We start from the raw sequence: 10,378 nt of genomic DNA, 5'->3' as shown, positions 1-10,378 counted from the left end.
AAATGGAAGTTTAACACTAACCGCACAACAATCATGATCACTGATTGAACTATCAATATTCATAACATATGAATCTATACAGGAAAGAGTTTCACTTAAAAGAATTGAATCAAATAAACTTATTATCGTATGACCTACACGAGTGGGTTCCTATATAACATTTGACAAACTGAGGGAATTCATTATATCTACAAAAACATGCGTTGGTGCAACAGTTAATAAATCTACATTGAAATCTCCTGTAATAATAACATTTGGTGACGCATTATAAATATGATATAAAATTTCCCAAAATGGTAAAACAGAATTTTCAGGTCTTCATAATTTCGTTTTTAGATAATTTACCCTTTGCAACATCCTCACTAACATAACGGCGGACACATTTTTTACTTGAATACTGAGTCCTTGTCATTTTCATATCCGTCAGAATCAAAACTGGAAGTCCAAGGTAAAAGTGTAGAGTTGTGAGTGTCTAAATTTGACATGTGCAGAGTGGAAATAGCAGTGGTCACGACTCTCGCCTTCAGTGAATAAAAAGGACAAGGACTCAGAATATCGAGTAAAAAATGTGTCCGCCGTTATATTAGTGAGAATGTTGCGAAGGGTAAAAATGATTTAAAAACGAAATTATGAAGAAAAGGAAAAGTCTACGACACCTGGTATTCCCAGGCGGTCACCCATCCAAGTACTAACCAGGCTCGACTTTGCTTAACTTCGGTGATCGGACGAGAACCGGTTTTTTTTTTATATTTTAAAATAATTTTAATATCCTATACATAGGAGTTAAAAACAATAAAATATACACTCTATTTAACCACACACAGTATCGCAAGTAAAAAAAAAACACATGTAGAATTTAACGTTATCCTTAGATATTACAGTTGAACTTTCACAGACAAATTTGCCTCATCTGCAAAAACATACTGATTAAAATGTACAAAGTATTTGCGAAACAGAGGATTGTTATAATATGCGAAGGAATAATTTATGAATTTCCTTACAGTAACTTTAAAAAAGGGTAAAATCGGAACGTTTCCTTCGTTCAACATCACCATATTCCTCCTTTTATAGATACAAAACCTTGCAACACTCAATACAAAATTAACAAAATAATAATTCATATTCTTCCATTTTTCACAAAACCCCAGCATGATAATAAGTCTATCAAATTGTATTGAATTAATATTTTCCGCATCAACATGAGCAAACAGGTTCTCTAACATATTCTTTTCTTGGTATATTTTCATTATATAGCCCTCCAGATCATCCCTCCCAACCATATCAATAATATCGCGTACGTTGCTGATGTTGTCCGCAATATCACGCCCCATAATGCAACAACTTTGGTAAGGGGAGATAATCGAAGACAATACACTCTTTAACCTATTGGATTTTTAGATTTTTTTTTAGATTTTTTTATTTGGTAAAACACAATATTAAAATACATACAAACATGTAAAGTAACAATTTTGTTGAACCAGGATAACACAGTAAAGTCCGAAGACTTATTTCCGCTGTGGTCCCTTTACATAAAAAACGTTACAATACAACATAAAATACAGTGACCTTACATAATACAAAATGCACAAATATTATTGATATAAAATATATATTTTGTAAAGAACCTAAAACTATTTAAACTAAAAGTTTGGCAGGAATATCATTGTATCACAGAAAATGTATCCAATTATGAGGTATTTTGTAAAAAATCTCGAACAGCTTTTTTAAAACTTTGTTTCCCGCTAGACAAACGTATTTCCACGGGAAGAGAGTTCCAGGCCTTTACTCCGTTAAAATAAAACGTTTTTGAAATTTGACCTTTACAAGAAGGCACAACAAAATTCAGACTAGAATTCCTTGTACTATAATAGTGTTGGTCACAAACTTTTGTAAATCTGGACAAAAAGTAACTAGGACATGTTCCATGGAATACATTGTACATATGATTGAGACATAATTGTTTTGCTCTATTTTCCACGTTTAAGATATTTAACTGTGATAACACATTTTTATTTATACTATCTCTAGGACTAAGGTTACAAATAAAACGCACACACCTATTTTGTGCAACTTGTAGCTGTTGTTTCATTTTTTGGCTCAGACCGTGGTACCAGGCTGTACAACAATAATCAAAGTGACACAGAACAAGAGAATTACAAATTGTTTTCCTAATACCCAATGGGAGATCTTTACATTGCCTATAAAGGAAGTGGAGTCTAGAATTAACTTTCTTTATTATGTTATCAACAATATGTTCACCTGTTAAGCACTTATCTATATCGATACCGAGATAGCGCAGGTTGGTCATTAATAGTTACTTCAAAAGAGTCTATTTTGCTAGGTTTTTCTTTGTACCAAAAAGAATTACTTCTGTTTTTCCAAGGTGCAAAGACAATTTATTATTTACTAGCCAAGTGTGACAATTAGATAACTCCTCCGATAGTTTTGCCTTGATTTCATTAGGATTTTTGCTTGAAAATAGAATCGTGCTATCATCTGCGTATAAAAGTAATTTAGAATCTTTACTAATTGAAAGCTCCATGTCATTTACATAACAGAGAAACAGAAGGGGGCCAAGAATGCTCCCCTGGGGTACCCCACATGTTACTTTTTGAGATGAAGACATCGCACTTTTTATTGAGACAACTTGATCTCTAGATGATAGATATGAAGAAAACCACGATGTACACTCGACCCCCATGGACTTTAGTTTCTCACATAGTATCTATTGGTCCACAGTGTCAAAGGCCTTTTGTAAATCCAAAAGTATTATTCCAGTATATAAGCCTTTTGACGATATTGGACATAATTCTTGCTAAAATCTTATAATCCACATTAAGTATACTTATAGGTCTCCAGTTCTTGAGGTTAGTCTTCTCACCCCTCTTTTTGTAAATAAGACTAATAGTACCAAGTTTCATTGATCTTGAAAGTTCATTTTCTTGAACCCTATGAACAATATTAAAAAAAAACTCTTTTAAATATGGGTAAAACGTACAATAAAATTCAACGGTAAGGCCGTCCTGTTCCCGGACTTTTATTATGCGACATACCTTTCAAAGCTAATTGAACATCTTTTTCTGAGATAGCAGCACCTAAACTCTCGTTGTCTTTATCAGACACGGTTTTACTAATATTAGACAAAAACCCATCTATTTCATCTTCAGCGACCTCAATACAAGAATATAAGTTTTTATAGAACATGTAAATCTCGTTCAACAAGTCGTTAGTATCATTTAACATTAAACCATTGCCATTTTCTAAGTTTTTATTTGCATTAATACCTTGTCTGTACTTCTTAAGTCTGAAAAAATAAGCCGTATTGCGGTCACTTTCAATAGCCCACTTGGCCTTAGCTCGTAAAATCGAACCCTTACACCTTTCTTCCTCATAATTACATAATTCCTCCCGAAGTTCCTGTAATCTTTGAACGAACATGGGGTTATTATTATTTTGGCAGACAAATAACTAATTTGATTCTGTATTTTATAATATTTTTCATTCAATGACTTTTGACGATTTTTACCATAAATCTGTGAAACTCTTTTGATTTCATATTTCAAATTATCCCACCAAACTAAGACATTTTGCTCATATAATTCCTCTTTTTTGGCATTTTCAATAATACTTTTAATTTTCGCCACATTCTCACCTTTAGACAAATAGGCATTATTAAGGATCCACACCCCAGGACCCATTTCAACCTTTTCCAGATCTAAATTTAACGTAACAAACCCATGATCGCTTAACGAAGTATCATTGTAAAACAATTTTTGAATATAGCATGAAAACATTATAGAAACTAGAAAATAGTCGATTCTACTCTGAGATAATATGTCATTCCTAACCTGTTTTCTAGAGAAAACGGAACAGTTCTTATTTCTGTTTCTCCAAATATTGATGATAGAATTTTTAGCCATAACCTGCAGTAATTTCTTAACACAGGCATCATTAGTATGCTGTGTTACACCGCATCTATCTAAAGTGGACAATGTTGTATTAAAGTCACCTGCCATTATAATATTTTCATATCCATTTTCCAGATAATTAGAGATGAAATAAAAAAAATCCAATCTGTCTGTGAGAATATTTGGCGCATATATATTAATTAAATTGAAAACTTTATCCTTCATGCTAAATTTAACATGTAAGAAGCGACCATTCCGACCAGATATAAACCTGATATTATCTTTAAATCTATTTCTAACTAACACTGCCACGCCTTGCCGGCCATTTTCTCCGTTAGAAAAATAAACATCACCATTCCACTTATTTTTAACGGAATCAATAAAACCATCATTCCAAAAGGTTTCTTGTAAGATGGCAATATCAATGCGTTTATCATCAAAAAATGAGAAAACTTTCTGCAATTTATTCACTTCCCTCAATCCATTACAGTTGAAGGAGATAATTCTAATCATAAGAAAAACAGCGTGAAAAATAACAAAAAACCCTGTTTGCTGTTTTGCCTTTTTACAGGATTTTTCGGCCAACCGTTTTACTCTTGTAAATTCTAGAGCCGTTCTCTTTTTCCTGTTATTAACAGTGATGAAGGGGCTCTGTTCAACATCAGAGCACCCATCGTCATCAGACCCGGTATTATCCCAAAACACCCCGATTAGAGGTGTCTCAGTAATAGTATGACGGGAAGAGAGGCTTGCCAAACAGGGCAACCCCCCCTTCCCTTATAATATAAACTTTATTTGTTTTACAACAATTGCGAAACAAGTTATTTAAACTTATACTAATCACTCTTGTTGGCCCGGATGTAAGCGCGCGAGGGGCCTTATTGTGGGAGGAAACCGGAGTACCCGGGGAAAACCCACGCGGTCGGACAGGTGACCCCTTACCTTTTCACGTCCGTTCCGGGAATCGAACCCCGGTCGGCTAGGTGAAAGGCGAGTGCGTTAACACCCCCTTCCCTTGATCACTCATATCACAATCAACATCACTGTCATTAATACTTTGCCTCGATACCCCCTCATTCTGTCCCTCAACATACGCCTTCGCCTCTGATGTCATCACTTCACCGTCACCGTCCTCATGTTCCTTCACACGCTCCTCAACCAGTACCCCGTCATCACGCACCTCAATCTGCATCGCGTCAAGTCCGTCCTCACCACAGATACCATCACCAGACCCCTCTTCCACATCGTCGCTATCCTCATTCTCATCGACACCTTCATTAGCCATCACCTCCTCTTTCCCATCCCCATTTTCCGTAGAACAGATACAGATGAACTGGTCACATGTGTCACAGTTAACATTAATATTGCCCTCACACGAACAGTTGAACTCCCCACAGATGTCACACAGGTGGGAGACACCGGTACCGTTATCGCTCTCCATACTACCTTCGATAGGTGATACCTCGCACGGGCAGTCCGCACGCACAGGACGGGGTTGTACAGTTTCTTGCGTAATGCCCCTGGCCCTTACATTTATAACAAACAAATTCAGGACAGCTTTTATACAAATGTTCAAGCGAGTGACACAGTGTTCACATACGTTTCTGATCATTGTGTACAACTCTATAGTACGAGTTCTCTATGCGGACTGTGTATGGTAGAGAGGGTAAACCGAGGGGTAGTTTGACCTTTACAATACGGGTCCCATCCGCAATGTCCGTACCCGGGTAAAACCTCCGTTTTATAGGAGAGTGTACGGTAACACCCAGCTGGCTCAGCTTACTCGTAATTTCGTCATCAGAAATGTAAGCAGGTATGTGAAGAAAGGACACAACTAAGTAGGATTTTACCACTTCCGTGACTTGACATAAACGGCCCCTCACTTCCAACCCGTTTAACAAACACTGCCCAGCGGCCATACCACTCATCGTGACCTCGTAAGCGTCACCCCTCTTGGGGACACAGGCATATAGCGAACCAATACCACACAGTTCCTCTACAGCACGTATCAAATCCATAGGTTGGACTACTTTGTTGTCCTTTACATTTACTAAATACGAACAGTCTTTTTTATAAAATTTGGTACGGCCATTTTGGCCGTCCACCGAGGAGTCCATCTCCAATAAAATGGCTCAAAACTCAATATTTAACTTAAATCACCTGTTAATACATACAAATATATAAACAGATACAATTACGAAAAAAGCAGCAATTATGGGGGTATTTATCCCACCAGAATAAGGATGTCTTACGATTATCTCCGAAGACGATACAAACGCCCGTCCATAGCCGGAACCAAACCGGAAGTCACTAGGGAAGCCTACGACACCTGGTATTCCCAGGCGGTCACCAATCCAAGTACTAACCAGGCTGTCAGTGGTCAGTGAATAAAAAAGGACAAGGACTCAGTATTCGAGTAAAAAAATGTGTCCGCCGTTATGTTAGTGAGGATTTTGCGAGGGGTAAAAATGATTTAAAAACGAAATTATGAAGAAAAGGAAAAGCCTACGACACCTGGTATTCCCAGGCGGTCACCAATCCAAGTACTAACCAGGCTCGACGTTGCTTAACTTCGGTGATCGGACGAGAACCGGTTTTTTTTTTTTTATCTTTAAAAATAAATCTTTTAATGTTCCCAGCGAATTGGACCTTCGGGGTTGGGGCCCCGAAGGCTCCTCACAGTTCATATAAAATACAAATATAAACAATTCATACAATACATAAAATCACAGGTTTGCTAAATAATAAAGAATCACATTTTTTAAAAATTGCGTTGATGCAAACATACAATCTTTACTAATACTGATGAAACAAATAACTTGACATAGTCATATAGATAAGACGTAGGAAGCTAAATTTACATTACTTAGAGAAAAGTCGACTTCCTTAAATAATTTATTGTCAGCAACAATATATTTCTTGAACAAACTGCATTGTTTTTTCATCTGGTAGTAATGTTTGATATAATCAAAATACTTTCTGAAAGTATACTTAAAAAAGCCCTTCAGATTTAATTTAGACATCCCATTAACAACCAGATTACGCCTTCTAAGAATGCTAAAGCGTACTGTACCTTAAAGGAAGTTGATGAAAAAAGGATTTGTTTGTTTAACCTTGCTAGTGTAACCCAGAAGTATAAGTTTACCAAGAGAAACATCTGAAAGATAGGTCTGATCAGCATCGGAGAAAAGCTTCTTAATTAATATGTCAATGTAGGCCAAAAAATCTGCAAGGTCTGAACACTCAACAAACAGATGCTGTAGGGTTTCCTTCTCGGAATTGCACAATTGACAAGTGTCACTGTCAACTTTCCCTATTTTCTTTAACTTTTCCATTGTAAAAATAGTATTATGCACAATACGAAAATGAACATCAATGATGTCACAAGGTAGAAATTGCAAATACATAATGGAAAAAACGCGAGGAAGACAAACATTCTGAAAAATTTCTGACCAGTACCCCGAAGATTTGGGACATTTGAAGCAATAACGGATAAAACAAGCATAAAAATCACGAGTAGTTTTGGGGCGTAGCTGAATAGTAGTCCCATTTCCATCTTTGTAAGTAACACACAGCCCTGGCTCTGTTCTTCTATTTGTATGTACATTAGTTAAAATCACATCTTTATAATTGACTGGAATAGATTTCATAATAGTATCATAATGAGATAACAAGATGTCATAAGAGATATCGGGGTTAGCTTCTTTAACTATCTTAGCTACTGTGCTTGAGGAGAGGAACTTTGACACAACTTCAAGCGTTAGATGCTTAACCTTTACAATACCCGCCCTAGCAAAACACTCAATAAAAATAGGTTTCTCATTGTCCATAATGTTAGAGTTAAAAAACAAAGGTTGTTCATAAATGAAAAAGGTATCCATATTAAAACAAACCTTATTTACTGCCTGAAAGGCATACCATGCTTTCAACATTTCGCGGTAAACAATTGGCACTGTTCTTAAATATTTATCAGCAAATTTACAATAAATTACTTCAGCATCAAGATTTAAACCAAGTATTTTGTTGAAAAAATAGCTGCACATATTCTTCCAGACAGCAGTACAAGACGTGTCCAACCATCTAAATAAAAAGTTTAATCTGAAAGATCTCAATTTTAATTCAATGTCAGGTACATTTAAACCACCTTCTTTTCTTTTACCAATAATAGTGTCATAGGCTACTAAATGTGATCTACCATGCCATAAAAAATCAATACATAATTTCTTGATATTACTAATAACTGACAGAGGAATAGTCTGTGAAGTTAGACAATACCAACACCTGGACATCAATAAGGAACTGATTACAGTAGCTCTTCCTAACACAACTTTACTATCCCAGTTCTTTTCGTTACACATGTGTATATCTATACCGACAAATACACCCAACACACATATAACCTTATCACATAATTTGATACGTAGTTTTTCAAGTTCATCCATTGTGATATTACCTTTACCAATACATAACATTTCGGACTTATCTTTATTTATCTTGGCACCAGAGCCCTTACTGTAGACTTCTAACAGGTTAAAAACATGTTTAAAAGTTTCCTTATTTCCAAGTGTCAACGTCATGTCGTCTGCGTGTTGATACACCTTAGACTCAAATTCATTATGAGGAACTTTGATACCAGAAATATCTGGAGACTTTAAAAACATATTCCCCAGAGGTTCCGCGGCCAAAACGTAAAGCATCACCGAAATAGGACACCCTTGTCTCACTGAATTTCCAATAGAGATAAAATTTGTCAAATTACCATTATATTTGACAGAACTGGAGATTTTAGTGTAAAAAATCTTGATCCAATCAACGAAATTCTCACCAAAACCAAATTTTTTCAAAAGTTTAAATAAATACGGATGACTAACACGATCAAAAGCCTTTTCTTGATCAATTTTGAGGATGTACCTTCAAGATCCTCTTGATTTGTTAAATCAATGATATCACGAACGCTAAAAATGCTGTCCGAAATATCCCGCCCTATAACACAGCACTACTGAAATTCTGAAATGATTGAGGGTAAAACAGACTTAAGGCGATCTGACATTACCCGAGCAAGGATCTTGTAGTCTACATTAAGGAGACTAATTGGTCTCCAATTTTTCAGAAGAGACTTATCCCCCTTTTCTTGTATACAAGGTTAATAACACATCGTCTCATAGTTCTTGTCAATTCTTTTTCAGCCCAGATACTTTCTACTACCCGAGGAAAAACATGTTTTAATTCATCAAAAAAGTTACAATAAAACTCAACAGTCAGGCCGTCCAAGCCGGGACTCTTACATTTGGACATAGTAGACAAAGCTTTTTGTATCTCATCAACAGTAATAGCAGAGTCACACTTATCTCTATCCTCCACAGAGATAGTTTTGTCAATAAAAGATAAAAGATTATCAATATCATCATCATTTGTCTCAATACAATTATATAAATCATTATAAAAATTGAATATTTCATTAGACATTTCATCACCAGTTGTCAATATTTTCCCATCAACATCACGTAAGCATTTTATAGAATTGCAGTTCTGTCTATATTTCTCCAGCTTTAAAAAATAACTGGTATTTTTATCACCATCAACGGCCCATTTACACTTAGACCTTAACACAGCACCATTACATCTCTCTTTTTCAAACTTTTCCAAACTTTGTCGGAGCTCTTCATATTTAGTACAATCAAAAGGTTTACCATTGGCTATATCACAGGAAAATTCCTGTAGCTTATTTTGAATTTTATAATGTTCAGACATCCGTTTTTTACTTCGATCCTTTCCATATATCTGAGAAAATCTCTTTATTTTAAATTTCAGATTATCCCACCACACTGAAGGTTCATCGATAAACAATGAACATTTCCGTTCCTCAGAAATTAAATTTCTTATTTTAACATTATAATCTTCTTCAAGTAAAAAACAATTGTTCAAAATCCATATACCAGGGCCTCTTTCCTCAATACAAGTATCCAATTTCATTGTAACTAAAGAATGATCACTAAACGTTGTATCATTATAATAGATATTCTGCACATAGGTACTTAAATGTCTGGAAACCAAGAAGTAGTCGATTCTACTCTGTGACAAATTTCCATTACGTACCTGTTTACGGGAAAAAGCCGAACAATTTCTATTTCTACTGCGCCACAAATCAGAAACATTGCAAGTAAACATAAGGCTTTTTAATGAAGCCAGACTTGGGGTTGTATGATGTGCAGTAAATCCAGTCCTATCAAAACTGGAGAATGTGGAGTTAAAATCCCCACCAAAAATAATTTTATCTGCATCATCCGACAACCACTTTTTCAAATTATCAAAAAAATTTTTTCTCTCACCATCAACATTTGGTGCATAAACATTAACTAAATCCCACTTTAAATTCTCAATGGATATTTTCAAACGTAAAACTCTCCCGTCATAACCCTCATACTGGATAACATTATTTTTCCATTTATTAGAAATAAGGAACGCAACTC

General features: G+C 35.5%; 1 pseudogene; it reads right to left on the bottom strand.

The window, feature by feature from the left end:
- Window positions 1-644: 644 nt before the first annotated feature.
- Window positions 645-776, bottom strand: LOC132547421 (5S ribosomal RNA; annotated as a pseudogene).
- Window positions 777-10,378: the final 9,602 nt, after the last annotated feature.

This window comes from Ylistrum balloti, unplaced genomic scaffold (assembly GCF_031769215.1).
Source record: "Ylistrum balloti isolate Yb309-2 unplaced genomic scaffold, AGI_CSIRO_Ybal_v1 Utg369612, whole genome shotgun sequence".
Taxonomy (NCBI): Eukaryota; Metazoa; Mollusca; class Bivalvia; order Pectinida; family Pectinidae; genus Ylistrum; species Ylistrum balloti.
Note: the sequence above shows the minus strand (reverse complement) of the source record. Positions and strands in the feature narration are given on the sequence as shown.